General features: G+C 37.5%; 1 long non-coding RNA gene across 2 annotated transcripts in view; it reads right to left on the minus strand.

Moving 5' to 3' along the window:
• The window catches only part of LOC116963060, a 219,005-nt gene that overhangs the window by 114,697 nt on the left and 85,996 nt on the right, over window positions 1-18,312 (minus strand). For both annotated transcript variants that reach the window (XR_004407928.2, XR_004407927.2), the window contains one exon: window positions 13,609-13,696. This is a non-coding gene — a long non-coding RNA (uncharacterized LOC116963060). The remainder of the gene's footprint in view (window positions 1-13,608; window positions 13,697-18,312) is intronic.

Below are 18,312 nucleotides of genomic sequence, written 5' to 3' on the forward strand. Positions count from 1 at the left end.
AGAAGAAATCCCCATGCAGTGACAGAGTCACTGCTCTTCACCCCCCAGTAGTCAGTCAGCAGCCACCATCTGCTTATGTACATAGAATACTGCCAGAATACAGGGATGAATGCAAAGGCAGGTTAGAATTAAAGAAAGGGTGGCAGGAAGATGAAAATATCAAAGCTAGTATTCGTGACAAAAAATACATGAAGTAGAGGAAAAAAGGAAGGGAGCATCCATTCTAGGAGGGCCTTTTAAGGTGGAAGAGACAAATAAGAGGTAGGAGAGACAGGAATAATGGGAGATACTCCTAAATGGAAGGTCACCAAAAATTGGGAAAGAAATAACTTATTCCAATCCATTCTGCTTTTTTCCTCAAATTCCAGAATAAAAATATAGAAAGCACAGAAGTCTTAGAGTCAAAAAGTCAAGATTATCTCTACCAGAGCTGAGGAAAGAGGTAGGACAAAGGGAAATTTCTTTAAAAAAAAAAAAAATGTGCACTGTATAAAATGCTGCATCTGCTGGCAAGTTTCAATCAAAGAATGTATATTCAGTTCTCAACCTTGCCTGTTGGACAAATGGCTTTCAAGGGTAGAAGGGCTGAGGGAAAAGCAGCAGAAGACAGAAACATGCAAGAACACTAAACAACCTATAAAGTTTCTCCCTTTCTTTCTTTGGCTCCTACACATTTCCAGTTCCACTCTTCAATAACCATCATATTTCTGCATGTGGATAATTGTGCTCTAAAATCTCTCTCAAAGATTAACTTTTCCAAAGAGACATCTACACATAATGACACTACTGCTTTTTGTTCAAAGACTTTAAGATTAATTGTAAATTTATTCTACTCCAAATTAATTTTGGAGAATTGATCCTACAGCCCAGTGTACCTAGCTCATCACAGTGTTATGCAATTTAACTCAATAAAGTGCAACATGCTATCTAGGAAACAGAACTGCCACAAAACAAAACTTCAGGTATGCCGAAGAATGATTTTGACACAGGGTTTATCCATACACAGAATATGCCAAACAGGCATAGAATAATATATTAACAATGGGCAGGTACTCTACTGACACAATGGTAAAACTATACGGGATATATTTTGGAGTTATATAATAGTCAGGAAGTTAACCCTTTGTTTTTTCTGTTCGCTGTTCTGTTAATTTAATAGGTTTAAGCACACCCCGAAAAACCTGCTGCAATGCATTCTGTAAATTACTTAACTTTACAGCAATGGACAGAGCACACACTTAAAGCCTCCAGGAAAAAAAAATATGCAAGACTGACTGCTCCCACATTTTCCCACATGATGGAAACATAATCATCATATCACAAAAGTACCGATTACTCTGTTTTACTGAGGTGCTTGGAATTTGATTCTGAAGACCACATGTACTAACTGCCACTCTTAGGACAAGAACCTTGCCAAAGTCTATGAACTTTAAACACTTTCATGTCAAAGTGAAACTTAATTATTTATCTTTCATTGTCTTAAGCTGTTATTTGTTCATAAGGATTGTAGTCATCACATTACAGTAGCAGGAACTTGTCACTGTCACTAAATTACCACTTAGAACCTGTCAGTATTTGTCTCTTTTGTTATTACATTTGAATAGAAGTCGATCTGGCATGCTAGGACCAAAGCTTCCCCCTACAACAGTGGGAATCTGAAGTAGCAACACTGCCTTTGCAGGTATCATCTTGGATTGGTATTGGTGGTAAGAATAGAATTTGAATCTGACTTGGTGTCCCATCAGGAGTACTCAAGGGTAATGAGTACTTTAATTATAGCTAATCTCAGCACCTTCTGACTCAGGTAGGTCTGGATATAATAAATCAAATCAGGACAAGAACAGGTATTAATATAAGAGACTTGTCAGTATAATCAACTTATTAACTGCATCACATCCAAAAAATCATTAGCAGATTCTACACGTACACAAAGTATTTCAATAAATTTCATATTGAGAGGCACTGAAAACTAAGACATGGGAACTTTTGTTATGGACTTTACCCAAGCCTTCAGTATTCTTTAAATTTTGCTCAAATAACTTACATTCTGCCTTTCAAAAACTATGAGATACCTAGTTTACCTCTTCAGTGTGCCTATTATTCAACCAACCAATCCAAATGTGCCCGTATATAGGTAGGATGAGTGAATTCAAGTAACAATGCTCAAATTTAACACAAGAGATGTTGAAGAAAGTGTCAGAGATATAGCTAACCCATCTATTTTTTTTTTTTTTCACTACTGGTATTTATTCACAAAAGATGGAGAAGGAGGGCTGTTACATAACAAGGCCACAGCTTTTCAGCCTCACTAAAAAATAATCTAATGGATTTAGAAATTCAAATCTAGTTTGAACTATTCCTGAAGCTGAAAGAAATTTCTAGATGCTTAGATAATCCAAATTCCACCATCCAATGAATTATCAGGGTTTTTCTTGATTATTTGATGGAAAATCTGCACCAACAATAAAACTAAATTTTCTTTCCATTCAATTCCACTGAAAATCAAAGCAATTTCAGTAACATATTAGTCATTCATGTACAACACTAGGATGAGTTCCTGAATGGAAACAAATCTAGCAGATGTTTCTATTTCTGCCCCTGCCAACTTCGATTGAATCTCTTAAGCTACAATTAATATGACTGCAGTCTTCTACCTGATATATAGCCCAGAGCACATGTATATAAATAATGGTCAGTACCACATGAGATCCTGGTGACAATCAGTCCTGCATGTTTGCTGATATTGCTAAATGCTCTTTTGTGTACAGTTTTATGACCATATTTCTCACTTAATTTCTGCTTTTGATTCTGCTGTTGCAGATGTTTGCTGCTCAGAGCTTCTGATCTCCTGTCTAGTTTAAACACTACTCTACACATTAATGGGCCTCTTGCTTAATGCATGGTTGGTAAAGAACCGTGGCAGCCAATTTTCCTGGGTCTGATATGGGCTCTTGAAAAGGAAATATGAAGTTAAGGTAGTACAGTTAGGCACATGGCAAGTGCAAATGCAACTTTTGTTCTGAGTCTAGGTGGTGATTTGGAAAAAAATAAGAGGAAGAGCAACAGCAGCAATCAGTAGCACAGATATTTCTCTCCAGGCAAGACTGCCTATTTGGGACAAGAAGAATTACATTTCAGATTGTTGCATGTTTGCTTTTATACATGTTATAATTGGGATGAATTTTTTTGTACTTAAATAGAATTAACCAATCTTCTCCCCAAAGACTACAGAAAAACAAAATTCTAGAGGCAAAAACTTAAAAAAATTTCCAACACTACAATATTTTGATTGGCTCTTGTAACTATTTGGGACGTCTTGCTATGTACACCCAGTTTGGTGCTGCAGACTATGCCTTTTGTTCCCCTGTCAGAATCCTTTCTGACAAACATTCTCTCTAATCTGCAGAGCATTCTTGCATTCTCTCCCATCTCTTTTCTCCAGATTGACCTAAAATCCACAAAAGGTGACAAGAAAAAGTTTTGCACAGAACACAGCGCTAATAGAGCAGGCTGATAAACTTTGATCATCCATTTAAATGGAGCACCAAGGAACAAAGATACGGCTACTTCTCAAGACAAAGCAATTTTTCAAGAGTGAATTCCAAGCAGGTGGTAACTAAGCAACAGCTCACCTGTACAGGGACTTTGATCACTTGACAGAGCAGATCAGAGCAACACAAGGAAAAGAGGACTAGAGATTACAAGAAAAAAAAAGGCCTTTTCTTGGCCTATCAGAGAAAAAGATGGAAAATAGACCAAGACATGCTGCAAAAAGTAGTCTGATGATTTGGAGATGGGAGCAGCTGAAGAAAGAAGCTCATGAACATTTTAGTTACCATGCTTTATACTTTGAACAGCTTCTTTTATTTCAATATCTCTGTTGCTTCACCTAGTGTTGATAAAATTACCTTGGGGAGTGGAGTGCCTCTTCCTAACTCCAGGCTTGAAAGATGAGCATTTTCTGCAATTGGCATATGCAGTACCCATGTGGAAAGAGACCTTGACCAGCAAGGAAGAAAAAGATGGATGTACAGAACTTCAGAGAAGTTGCAGGGACAAATGGCAACAAAGCTGGAGATACAGTTGCTGAAGCCTAGGGTGGAGTCGATTTTAGGATGTAGTGACTAAGGGCACATACAGACTTTGGCACTGACTCAGGGATAAAGAAAATAATTTATTAGGAGATTAGATGTAGAAATTAATTAATAGATAGGAGATGAGAGCTATGTGGCAAAAATAATATCTATAGCAGTCACTGACACAAACACCAAAAACAGGTAATAAAGAGAAAACAGATGGCAAGCCAAAAGAACAAACATAATAATTTTCAAATACATTGTGATTCCAGTGATTATAAAGTTTGATTTTTACCTCTTAAGGCTAGCAATACTATAAGTATGTCTCATCATATTATTACTCCTCTATCTGCATATTGTAGAACTGTTCTGATACTGCCTCCCATATGAATTAAAACTGCATTTGCCTTCAAAGGGAGTTGAAAATTGGGCAGAGGGACAAGATTAAGGCCTAGATTTGTGAGGATTCCTTTTCTGTAGATACAACCTCTACTGGCCTCACAGACAGGAAATGAAAGAGTTATAGAATCATGAGGTCAGTAGTCAGACTGGTACTTCTTTTTGTGAGGAACATTGCTATCTTTTCTAGCACTTAAAGTCGCTACACTCCTGAGGGAAAAGAGAAGAACATTTTAATTAAAAATGAACATCCACAAAACTTTATAAGCCATTTTTGCATTTTCATTATTCCAGCTAAAGAAGAGAGATACTAAAATATTATTAACATCCCTTAAAATATTTATTAAGGGAGATTTAAATTAGCTGTCTCAGTCCAGCACTATTGAAATGATTACATTTCTTTGGTATATCCAAGTTAGGGACTAAAATAATATTAGAATAACAGAAAGAGCATTGATGATGCAACTGAGTTTTAGAGGTTCTGACGAAGAGTATATTTTCCTCAATAATCAGTAAACCACAAAGTATCTCCTTATTAAGTGCAGAGTCCGCTCAAGATCCTGGGGATCCTGAACTGCTGCAAATGACAATGATACAGCATAAAATGTCATTTGTGTGGTGAGTACAATTAAAGAATTTGTTTGAAGACTGACAGTTCAGCCAACAGAGCAGCCGGGCTTATGTAGCTTTCTGTAAGCTCACTGACAGTTTTCCCTGTGAAATTCTCTTCCCGGCTCTCTTCATCAGGTAAAATCCTTCTGAACCTTTGTCAGACAGCTCTTTCAATAGCAAACAGGATGGGGAGTCCCACCATGAGCAGCTATGAAGTCTCATTAAAAAAAGTCTTTCACACTCTGTTGTTCTTGCTCTGTATTATAATGATGGTTTGCCATAAAGTGCAAAGAAATGTTATTCTAATGAACAGAAGAGAGCCACTGCTATACTGAAGGCATGATTAATGAGCTGAAGTCATTCATGAAGTCATTTTACATGTCTGCCTGGTGACCTTTGAATTTGAAGAATTTTATTGCATGTAGAATATAATGGGAGAAATTATTTGGTTAGCAGACAACGTATTCACGGTTTAACAAAGGGATTTGGAATGGGCTATGGTCCAGGAGAAAAAGCAATTCTGACAAAAAAGAATTAACTTCTTCCCCCTCTCTCCTTTTTCATCCTTTGATTCAAATGAAATCGAGGGCCCAGGTCTGTGCCATGAGCCCACCTACAGCTATGAGCACTTGCTCATAAGCCAACATCTGATAGAATTCCCTTCCCTTGGCAAGACAAGGGGAACTAGAGCATACAAGAGCTGATGGAGGATCTGTCCCTATCTGGGTTGCCAGATGATGTGGAAAAAAATAAAATTAAGATTTTCTCTTTAGAGGACTAGGTTGATTAGATCATTTCAGAGGGCCCATAGCTTTGAGAGCCCCAGCGACCCACACTGTCAGATGCAACCAGCAACCCCTTTTCCTAATGTGGGGTGGGGTCAGTAGAGGCTAAGGCTCAGACTGACAAGTGATTCATATAGAAAGAACTGGAATTGCTTGCACTTTGTCCAGACAGCATTAAGACTGTCCCAGTTTCACTAGGATACCTGGGAACTGTAACCCTCATAAGTCTACACAAAGCCAATAAAAACACAAACCACTAAGCTTCTACTTGGCTACTTTCATATATGCCACATTGGGTCTGCTTTTGTGTGAGTGAACAGAGGAGGAAGTAGGGTTCAGGAGACTTTGTTAGTGCTCCATAAATGTCCCTGCTTCTCAGCACGTGGGGTGCATCTACTGGATATAGAAAGCATAATGAGGTACAAGATATTTCCCACAGGGAGTCACATAATCTGGTGAAGCTCAAAAGCATTCCTGATTGACCAAGTGAGGTGCCAGCTGGTGATAGAAACTCCCCTTCTCTCACAGCAGAACAACAGGCCCACCCACTAGTGCTGAGAAAACCTACAGTATTATTTATTGTACAGTTTTGAATATAAAGGAAACGAACAAAGCTGATAGCAGACAGGATGTGAAGGACAAGGAGAAGGGATTGATTAGCTACTTTGTTCAAACTGTAATGATCAAAATGACAAATGATCAAAGGCAGCAAAGGACACTACATGTGGCACTGCAAGAATTCATCTATTATCTTTTACACTGCTGCTTCCAGTGTGAGGTAAAAACAGAAATTCTACCTCTCCGGCATACGCAAGAAGGAAGGAGAGGACAGAAGCTAAAAATATAGTTAACCTAGTTTAAAAGTAAAATATTGCCCTAATACTGTACATGGAGAGGAACAAAGTGCTTTTGTTAGTGTTTTCTGACTCTATTGTGTTTTCACTTATAAAGAAAGAAAAGTTAACTGGACATCAACCCTCAAGAACTCAGCTGAGAATCATTCCTCTCCCCTTTCCATCCTCTGGTTAAGAGAACACTTTGGTTCTAAACTGTGTGAGCTTGCATTGGACAAAATGGTTTGGACAGGGAAATGAAAACTATTTGGCACTTTCAGTCATGAAAACAGAAAGAACAGTCAAATAAAAGTAACAGAAAGAAAGAAAGGTTTCTTTATCATGCTTAGACTTTTCACTCACTATAGACTAAGTTATAATAATATTAGCTTATACTTTTCTTTCACATCTTTTCTTGTTGTATGCAAATGGACAGACAAGGGGCAACCCCCCATTTCTTCCCCTTTCCCTGAAAAATCAATGACAAATTCTTGCAATCAAACTCCCTTTAAAGTTTTCTACTTATATGTGTTCAACTGTGGATTATAGAGCTTCCTCTGAACTACTAATGACAACATTGACACAGGATAATGAAAACTAAACTATCATAAGACTATATTACCACTAAAAGAAGCACTTTCTGTTCCTCTCTCTAGCCTCAACTTGTATATTCTTCCCTTCTTTTGTGCTGGAGTATTTCCAAGGATAGGTGGTGAACCAGATCAACAAACATAATTAGTTTAAAACCAATTCAGTCTTATTTTGCCAAGTTAATTTTAAGCTAAATTTTTCATCCTTTGTTGGCCATTCATGTACCAGCGTAATTACATAAGAGAGGACAGGAATGAGCTGCTGGGGTCAGGGCAGGTTGGGAACACTTACTGAAGCAGTGGAACCGGCTTGTACTGGCTTAAAGTGATGGCTAGACCATGACCACTAACACAATTGTAGCCACATCAGGTATTCCATCATTAACCCAAGAAATTGTTCCATTATAAAATCATAGAATTATTTAGGTTGAAAAAGACCTTTAAGATCATAGAGTCCAACCACTAACCTAGCACTACCAAGTCCACCACAAAACCATGTCCCTAAGTGACACATCTACATGTCTTTTAAATACCTCCAGGAATGGTGACTCAACCATTCCCCTGGGCAGACTGTTTCAATGTTTGACAACGCTTGTAATGAAGAATTTTTTCCTAATATCCAATCTAAACCTTTCCTACTGCAACTTGAGGCCAATTCCCCTTGTCCTAATACTTGGCCTCACACAGAACAATTTTTGAAAAAATCTATATTTTTTAACAAAAAGAGTGGCAGGGCAACTTTTTCAACAATCAGAACTGGAAAGTATTTTTGACACCTGATGCACAACTGTACACATATTTTAGGCCACTTACAGTGCCAGATAGCCTGGACTGCTCTGTGACAAGAAGTAACAAATACATTTGTTTTCCAGAGGGGCTCTGAAGTTGCCAGGTTGCCTGTCTCTTGGCAGATTGAACAATGACACAGCACAGTGAGGCATCATGATTAGTCAAAGGTGTAAGTATGACAGCTGTAGATTTTCAGAATTCCCTTGTGGGACACTACACCAGGGATTTTTTTATTTCCATGGTATAGAATAGCATAGTTTAAATTGTCTAATGAGAGCAGCAGAAGAGCTAAGTGGGATTTGATATTTTGTTTAATGAGGTGTGCAGAAAATTGCTAATGGATTTAATCTGCATAAATTTCTTCTAGCATACATATTCCCATGCACCCACACACATTCACTCTAAAACTCAATTGCTAATGATGAATTTCATTTGTTCCCACATCAGAATTAAGAACATTTAATGAATTGTAATGTATAGTTAATTATCACATTTATAACTTAGACCTTGTATATATTGAGACTGAGTGGGGAAAAAGAGGTAGCTTCTTGTTACAGCTATACTAAAGCAGTTAGTGTGGCAAATACGGTGTAAACACAGGCACTTGAAAATGGGGCTTACAACAATGGCATAAACCCAGTTGAGTAACCAAAGTATGTGTTTCCAAGGGAAGATTAAAGGTGCTTTGCACCTATACAAAATTAAAGGATAATACCTTTTCCTCCAGGACTACATAAAAATATAATCAGACCAGAACACTGACAAACCCTTAAGCCAATCTGGAAAAGAACATGTAAGTGGTCCATTAGTTATGAAGAAGGGGTCATTCTATTGCCAATTCACTGAATTTTCCACAGAATAGAGGGAAAGCAAGAAGCAAGAAATACCTTCCTGAGCAAAGGAAATGCATGTAATGTAGCATTCTGTGAATTTTCCTTCTCGGATGAAAAAAAGAGAGTGAGCATATCAGGAGGCCAGTTCACATATATAAGCACAAACCTATGCTTGGAATGGTGTGAAACTAGATATTTTTCTCTCAAGTCTCCTGAGTCTCTTGCTAGTGGCAATTAATAAGGGATTTGTTTCTGAACCATAGCAAATCTTCCTGCATTGTGCAATTTTTCCATCATACCAGTCAGTGAGCATCTCTCTTACATAATGTCTCCTTTCATACTGAGTACTTCCAAAACACAGTTTACCTCTTACATATTGCATTATTATATGCATAAAATTAAATATCTTCCTGTAGTATTACTTCACCTTGATTGTGTTGCCAAGAGGTTTGCCATTAAATAAAATAACACTGGGGGTTTAATCTGTCTGTTTCTACGGGTAAAGAAGGAGTTTTGAACTAAACAGTTCAGATGTGGGCAGGTTTAGAGGTTACTTTAGGGATGAATCTGTCCCACTGTTGATTGGTTAAATACTAATGTGTCACTAACTCCTGTTTAGCTTTGCTGAAAATCACATTTTTGTTTTGATGGTAGTCAGCAAGCACATCTACTACACAACAATTAGCAAGGCATCTCTGGATTGTTTGTTGAACCATATGATCTTTGAAAGGTGGAGATGGAGGGGTGGGAGGAAGAAGAACAGCGAGAAGAAATTAAAACAAGTATGCATCAGTTAGCTGGTAGGTCTGCCATGCTACTTGCCTTGCTCCTACCTCTGGATATCTTTGTTGGGATAAGCCAAAAAGACACAAGTACAAGAGAGAACAGAAAGGTAAAAAATGGTCAAAAACACAGCCAGAGGCTGTTGAAACAGATAAATATAGTTAAAGATTTCAGAATAAAATATTTTTGGACTTCCTGAATGCAACCATTCAATATAACTTACAAAGAATTGTATTCATTAGCAACACGTTACCCCTAAATATCTTTTGGAACCTTGTGTTACCTGCATTCTATCTTTTACCTCTTATTGCCTAGGAATATATGTCAAATTTACAGCAATTTATTGTATAGGTTGCTTTTCAAGAAAAATACCCCAGAAATTCTTTATGACGACAAATAACTACATTAAATATAATATCAGATGAACATTTGTACCTGAGTTTATTTCCTAAAAAACCTAGATAGACTACTAGTATTCCCATGATTCAACACCATTCAATACTTTTATTTACATTTAGCTTGTATAATTTAGCATGCCTAAGAAAATTATTTCAGATAGAGATTAAGACAATAAGAACAGATTTAAATGGTGATATTCTGTGTCCAGAAACAATTACATCTCAGCTGACAATAAGCACTTCTTTCCTGAGCTACCTATTATCTATTCAGGTGATTGAATTAACAAAACCATCTGGCTACTTGCAAAAAAGGTTACAGTCATCACCTCTGTTGCCCCGGGCTTTGCAGGGAAGAGCATGGAGTCTTGATATTCCAGATATGTCAGGCTTGCAGGGCTGAACAGTTGCAGTCTTTCTACTTTACATAGGCAAGGGACAGTTTATTCCTGTCTTTAACCAGTACATTTCAGCACTCTACTTACTTGAATGCCCTTCATCAATGAAGTTATACTATAATAAAGAGGGCATTAATTTAAACTGAAATATGTATTCAGAGTGACTCTGCAGACACTTATTTTGAAGGCATAAGGCACCTTCAAAGCTGGAGTCATGTGGAGATAAGAGTTTCCTGTTTTTACAGAACAACTGGGTATATTTATGCTGTACTTCGAATATAGACTGGAACCTAAATTTCAGCCAAAATTCACCTCTGTATTTGCATTGTTGCAATCCTCAGGCAACTATAGGGAGATGAGGTAAGAGTACATCCCCCTACCACACTCAACCATACCATAGTTTTCAGTGTAGGTGCACAAATATACTGTGCCGTGTACTGTCACAATCACCAACCGTATTTGATATTCTTTCTGCAATGTCACATGTTAACATTGGAGAGGCAGCCCTGGATCATTCCTGCAGCATCTTTAATATTGTCCATCATCGGGGCAGATAGATATGATCCATGCCAACCTACAGACACCCCATAGGTAGTATATAGCGGAAAGTGGGTCAGGGAGTGAGATTTAATCCATTCCCTTCTTGGCCACAAATAGACAGTATACTGAAGTCAAGGTACTGCTTGTGTGAAGGATTAGCTAGACACTTTCCTGTTTGCTGCTAAAATTAACGTGCACATTTAGAAAATGGTAAAGAAAACTGGCTATGCTTCTAAGTCACCTTGTGAAGACCTTCTTTTGCGGTTTACAGCTTTACCAGTAAAACAAACTTGCTTGCTCAAAGAAGTTGCCACCTGCCAATGCCAGCTGAGTCCAGCCATACAGACATATTTAGATACAGTTCATGTGCTTTGTGCCATTCATTGTGCAATAGCACATGAAGAGATTTGAGGTTTATAATGATCAGGCTTTTAGTAAAATAGGCATTTGCAGGTGGGGACCATTCCAAACACAAACCTGGACTTTGTTCTGATGCTTCTTGAAGCTCTTCCCTCCCACAACACCTCCCCAGATTCAGGTAGTAAGCTACCAGCAACAATCTCATTCACTGATCCCCCTTACTGCTTGTCAAGCTTTGCCTTAATTTAAATCATTAAATATATTTTAAAATACAACACAAGAAAAATCTCTCAAGAATATGTGAAGAAAATTGCTTGGTTTGTGCAAGTTGAATAAACTGTGGGAAGATTCTTTTAGAAATAATTTCTGTTATACCAGATTTCAGTATAGAACAACGTAAAGAATTGAACCTGCAAGTGTTACCACTTTTATCCATGAAAAAGTCTGAATTAGATTACACTAGTAACAATATTACTGGTGTGCTTATATGTATCCATAACTTCATTCCTTAATATGAGAAGATTTTGCTCAGTGGAGTTTCCATGGACCTCCACAGCAGAATCCTACAGACAGGTCTTAAAGCTCCAAATAAAAAAAATATCCAGTAGTCTTTCTGCAGCTGGAATTTTAAATAAATATTTTTCACTTTAGTATTACAATAAATAAATTAATAATTAATCTATTTATATTATCTTTGGTCCCCAAACACTGCTGTGAAATTTTTGACAGTGATTTACATGTAGGATTTTTTTGAAAGGGTGATACAAGTATATTAAATTGGCTTACATGGCTTTCTTAGTCCATATTACAAATGTAAAAGTAAAGTAATACATGACAATTGCTCTCTGGTTTCCATAACCCAGTCCATTATTAAGCAAACATTTGCATGGATAATTTGGAATAAACCATATAGCAGTTTTGACTCAGGTTGTAAAAACAATTCTTTCATATACTGCTTGTTGTTTAAAGGAGTATAAATTGTTTATCAAGCTTTTAGATAAAGTCCTTAGAAATAGTATTTGCAAATATTTTTTGTGGTGTGCTATAGGTTTTGGGAACTTTTCCATATAACAAGCAGGTAATGCAGATATGATAACAAATGCACTCTAATTATGAACTACATTTGTGAGGCTGTCAATACCCACTGAAAACACAAAAATTAGATTACTGCAAAAACTTCAAAGGCTTTTCTTCCAAATCTTTAACTTTAGTTAGAAAAGGGGCCAAGGCATAAACAGTAACTGGCTGAAGAGACAGTGTGAAGAATTTTTTAAAATAGTATTTTTCGTTCTGTTAATTTTAGGTATCAAATGCCATTTTAAGAGGTTTGGGAGTTTAGCTGTACCAACTGGTTTGCATTGAATTAAAAAAGAACCCTTTCATGGTAGCAGGAATGTAAATCAGAAGGAGCAGATGAGGTGGTAACTTGATAATAATTCTTTGAGTAAGCCACTGTTGTGATAAGTTCCAGGAGAAGAAAAAAACAAAAAAAACAAACAAAAAAAAACCACCAAACAGACCAAAAAAACAAAACAAAAACAAAAACAGAACAAAACAAAACAAAAAAGAAAAAAACAACACAACAAAACAATCTGGGGCTGTGGGTTTGTTTTGTTTTGTTTTTTTTTGTTGTTTTTGTTTTTTTTTTTTTTGTTTTGTTTTGTTTTTGTTTTGTTTTGTTTTTTTTTTTTGGGGGGGGTGCTTTTAAACCTAAGAACTTGAGAAAGAAACCAATTAGGTCATAGCTAGCCACAACACAGTATATCAGTGCTAGGCAACTTATATGTCAGTGGGTTAGGTGATTCCATATATTCAGTACCTTCCCTACTGGCCATTTACAAAAAAGATCATTTCAAGGTGCCTACACTGGAATAATTATGTAGTTGCAATATTACTCACATCCAGAATATCCAGAAAGGGTACATGGAAACACTTATCGCACTTCTCATGCATAAGCAAACTGCTACATTTTGTAATGTTTAAGACCAAACATCTGACTCAAATATTGGCATAACACTGGGCCATGGTCGGGGCCATGACAGGCCAAGTACAGCAAACTTATTGGAAATGTTTATTAAATTTCTACATTGGCCTATCAGTTATGTCACAGTGGGTTATGTCATTCAGATTTCATTGTATCACATCATGCTTGTCAAATTATAATGGTGTCTGACTGGCAAAACACAATCTAGTATAAAATTTGATTGTATCTTACCTATTTGGGGGTTTTGAAAAGCGCAGCAGATTATATGTCCTTTAAAGTATTGTAACTTTCACCACAGACTTGTCAACTTGCTGTTCAGCTGAAAAGGAATATTCACAAATGAATGCCACACATCATGTTAATGTACAATAAATTGAGACAGATCAAAATTACAAAGTCCAGGTAACAGATGAGCTGGCTAGCAACATTTGTAAGAGCAACTGACTGAGCATCAAATGACAATTGAAATAAGATACTGAATGTTGTCAGCTGTATAACTCAAACATTAAAGCTCACAGAACATGCGTAACAGATTCCCTAAAGCACACTGCATAGCCACTGAAGCCATAGTGTCACACAGCTACATCTGTGTATCCTAACAGTACTGTTTCATATTTAAGTTACTAACACAAAATAAAAAAACCTTGTCCCTACGTAATCAGTTTATCTGTATTATACGTTAAACAGTAACACTGAAGTCCATGGGATAACTGCATTGGCTAAAATAGGACCTGAGTTTGCCTTCACTTCAGTCTTACTTTCAAGGCAGTTAGGCCATGAGTTCTTTCACAGAGTTAACTGTGCCAATAAACTAAAAACTTTCAGAATGGCTCCTATTAAACATAGATGGAATAATTATTAAAAGTGTGATGTACAGGCTATCATTAAAACTGATTGAAATCAGCTTGGGCTGTTCTAGTGTGGGCATGTTTCATATTGGGTTGCCTGGTTCTAAATCTGGAGAAGCACCCAAACCACAAAAGGTTTTCTGTTTCAGAATTTTTTGCCATCAAAAATACAAGAAATTTTTAAATAAAAAAGAAAAAAGAAAATAGAGAGAGCATGCTGCCTGCCTCAGTGTCTTTCTAACAGAGCAAGTGCAGATCCAGTTTAGAGTCACAAGCCACATTCTTGCACCATAGAACAGAAGCTCCATGTCAATTTGTTCAGGAAAGTCACTTCCTGTATTAGTCATAATTGTCTTGAAATCATAAAACTCTTAGTATGTGGCACAGAATAAGACTCTTAACAGCTACATCAGGAGTTACAAGCTGACAGAAAGGGGGAAGATAGGTTAGATACGAGTGAGACAAAATGACAAGAGAAAAGTGGGAAAATCAGTGTTGAGCTATCATGACCATGGAACCATTTTGTTTAAAAAACAAATAAGTTTGTGACAATGAGGGAGCAGAACAGATTCATCACAGAGTAGATGGACATGTCTAGATTTGCCAGCTATGCTTCTTGAGCAATCTGAAGAGAGTTTACAGAAATATGAAACTGGAAATTTCAGTATCACTAATTGACATTTTCTCAAGTGTGAGCCAATCACATACAGCGGTTTGAACCCTGGAAACAAAGACTGAATGCAATACTTCACATTTCTGTTATGTACTTTCTTTGTTTGAAAAGAGAAAGGGGCTGCCTGTCCAAATCTCACACATGGACATGTACACACATTTTGTATGTCACTAAGTAAACCCCGGGGTTCTCAGTTAAATAAAGTTCATGACTGGAATCTAATAAAAATGGTGACTATATTCCAAATAACATCCATCTCATGGTGGTGTTGCTGTCTCCTAAAATCAGCAAATAATTAATGTCTTAAAAAAAATGAAAATCTTAAAAACTAGAAGAGAAAGGATTTTCCTTGTCAGTGAACACTTATTACACCACATATTAAAAAAAAAAAAATATATATATATATCAGATTAGCTCTTGTTCTTCTATAGGCCCAAAATGTTCAAAACAAACCAGCAATGTAATCTAGTTACATCCTAAATTTGTTCAAGCAATACAGAAATTTATTTTTATAAACAATATTTTTTCCTGTATTTTGCTGCATTTGTAACTTTATACCATGATATAAAACACATGCTTCCAGAATTATCTAATTGTCACTGAGAAATAAGGTTCTTTTATTTAGAAATGGCTTTGCCATGACATTTCTGCATCTCCATTGTAAAACAGGATAAAACAGGAAAATATGCAATAGATTTACTCATGAGCTGAAAATACATGCTTGAGAAAAAATTATACGGTGACTGTCATCCAATTTGGCACCCAAAATATTTTTCACCTTTTCTAGTAGACTGTCCTTGTCATACCATAATGAAGAAAGTGAAAGATACCCCTTTTTCTGTCCTTAGATATCTTGCTGCTAGGAAAATTTTCCCACTGCTTCTAGCACTGAATAATATTTTACGTTACAGGTAAAGCAAATGAAGAAACCTACTTTAAGAATAAACTATTACTTGTAGGAGTAAATGTGACTGATTCTGATAAAGTAAAAATTGAATTAATAAGTATCCAGAGTGAAATATAGGTAATCTTATTTTCAAATTAAGTCTTTTATTACCTACAAATACCTTATTAAACACTGATGCACAGCACTTGGTTTTCCTTCTTAAACCCAGACATCTATTTCATTTAAATGCATTTAAAATATTGCAAGTATTTAATACAATGCCTACCTCTGTACTACAAATTGCTTTTATTTATCATGAATTCTAATGCTCATTTTTTATTCTGCTTTGAAATATCCAGCCACTCTCGGCTTTCTTTTCTCTCAGGCTTTGATATATTACAATCATTTCCCTGGGCAGCAATCAGTGTTGATAAAAGAGTTTGAAACTCAATTCACAAATAGATAGCATATTTACTTGTAAGAGAACTAGCACTTATTTCTACTGTGTATCAAAACAAACAGAATACTGCTTCTGATAGAACTGAATTCATACATCAAGACAGACATATGCTGGATCTCAAAAATGTTGTCGATTTACAGCATTCAGGGGTTTATTTTACTTCTGGAGATAAGTTCTATATGCACAACTAACAGTAAAAAATAATCTTCAATCACAGAAGTACACATTGATATTGACTGCTGAACAATCTTCTGCTCTGCAGTGGGCTAACCTTAGCTAAAGGCCAAGCTTCATCCAGCCGCTTGCTCACTTCCCTCAGCAGGACCGTGGCAGGGCGGCAGAGGGGGGAAGAGAGGAAGAAAATTAAATAACTAAGATGAATTTGTTAAAATTAATGCAAATTGCTAATTAAATTAAAATAACCAATTAAAACAGATCCAGGTGGCAAGAAGCAAAGACAAACATTCAAATACTACCTTTCCTCCTGGCTCCCCAAGCTCAACTTCACTCCTTCACCCCGACTCTTCTGCTCCCAGCAGTCAGCAGCACAGGGTGGGACGGGGGCTGCAGGCCACACGGAGCCATTCCGCCCGTCCCAGCTCTCCCGCTTACTCTGTCGCCGGCTCCAGCATGGGCCCTCCCCAGAGGCTGGGCTTCCCACCAGGAAATACCCATCTGCCCTGCTGCCATGTTCTCCACAGGCTTCACTGAGTATCCGCTCCACCATGCAGCACCTCTACCTCCGTGGCGTTCTCCATTTTTTTCCCTCACTCTTTTTCCCCTTCTCCTCCCTTAGTCCAGCATTTTCTGTCCTCTCTTAAATATGTTTCCACAGAGGCACCACCTGATGCGCACACTGATGGGCTCAGCTGTGCCCAGTGGTGGGGCCCTTGCAGAACCAGCTGGAGCTGGCCATGACTGGCCCAGGGCAGCCCCGGCCTCTCCTCACAGGGAGCCTTGCAGCCGCCATCTGGGCACGGCCAGCCGGGACCCCTCCCTGCAGCACACGTGTGACATTCAACATCAGTTTGGAACAGGCAATCACCTCTTGGTTGCACATACCATCACCGTGACATCCACCAAGATTCCTTAGATAACCCGCAGAATCACTACTTCCTTTCAAAAAGTCCCGAAAACCCCAAAACACCTCACCAAAAATGCAAATCAAAGTTGCTTTTATCTTTTACTCAGTACTACTAATTAATTGTGGAAGGAAGTATTGTATGCTGGTGCATCTGTGTTCTGTATTCTGGCACTATTTCACATGTGCTGTAAACCAATTTGTCTTACCTACTTCCTTCCAAATTAACAGATGAAAATAATAATACATTGAATTACAGAATTTTGCTGTTTTTTTTCCAAGAAACTTCTGGGATGTGCACAATGGAAACCAGACTACTAGTCAGATTTAAAAGATAGGTAAAATAAGCAGATATGTTAACATCTCCAACAGTGACAAAGTCTGCCTGACCCTTACCATAATACACCCATATACCTGAACCATTCTGGAGAATATATTGCAACTGTATTACAGAAAGTCTTCCAAAGAGAAAATAAAATCACTCCAGACACGAGCAGCAGAGCAGACAGGCTGCCTGGCTCTGGAACATGCCTTTGCTGTTTTCAGTGCCCGTTTGGTAGGTAACACAGTCAGCATCCTGGCAGGACCAGAGCCCTGCTGTGCCACAGGTGGCTCCCTGGGCTATGGGAAGGCATTCAGAGAAGCAAAGGACAGCTTGCACAAGAGAAGGATCTGCATAGAGATGACTTTGGATTCACACCAAACCTGTCATTCTTTATTTCTGTTGCTTTGTCCCTGCCACTTTCATTTCAGTACCTTTCCATTTGTATTAATGATTGGAGACCTAAATGCTACTGGTATTGACAAGTAATAGTAACTATTCTTTATTTAGAGTCTTGTGCTATAAATATGTCTATACTGACATGTCATTTCAGAAGTACACATTTCTGCTGACTTTTTAGACCTGTGAATAGCAGCAGAACAGTCCTGTCAAATAAGCTGTTCAATTTTTCCCATGTTCTTACCGGCAGCAAACTTGATAAAATC

This window comes from Tyto alba, unplaced genomic scaffold (genome assembly GCF_018691265.1).
Source record: "Tyto alba isolate M040663 unplaced genomic scaffold, T.alba_DEE_v4.0 Super-Scaffold_26, whole genome shotgun sequence".
NCBI lineage: Eukaryota > Metazoa > Chordata > Aves > Strigiformes > Tytonidae > Tyto > Tyto alba.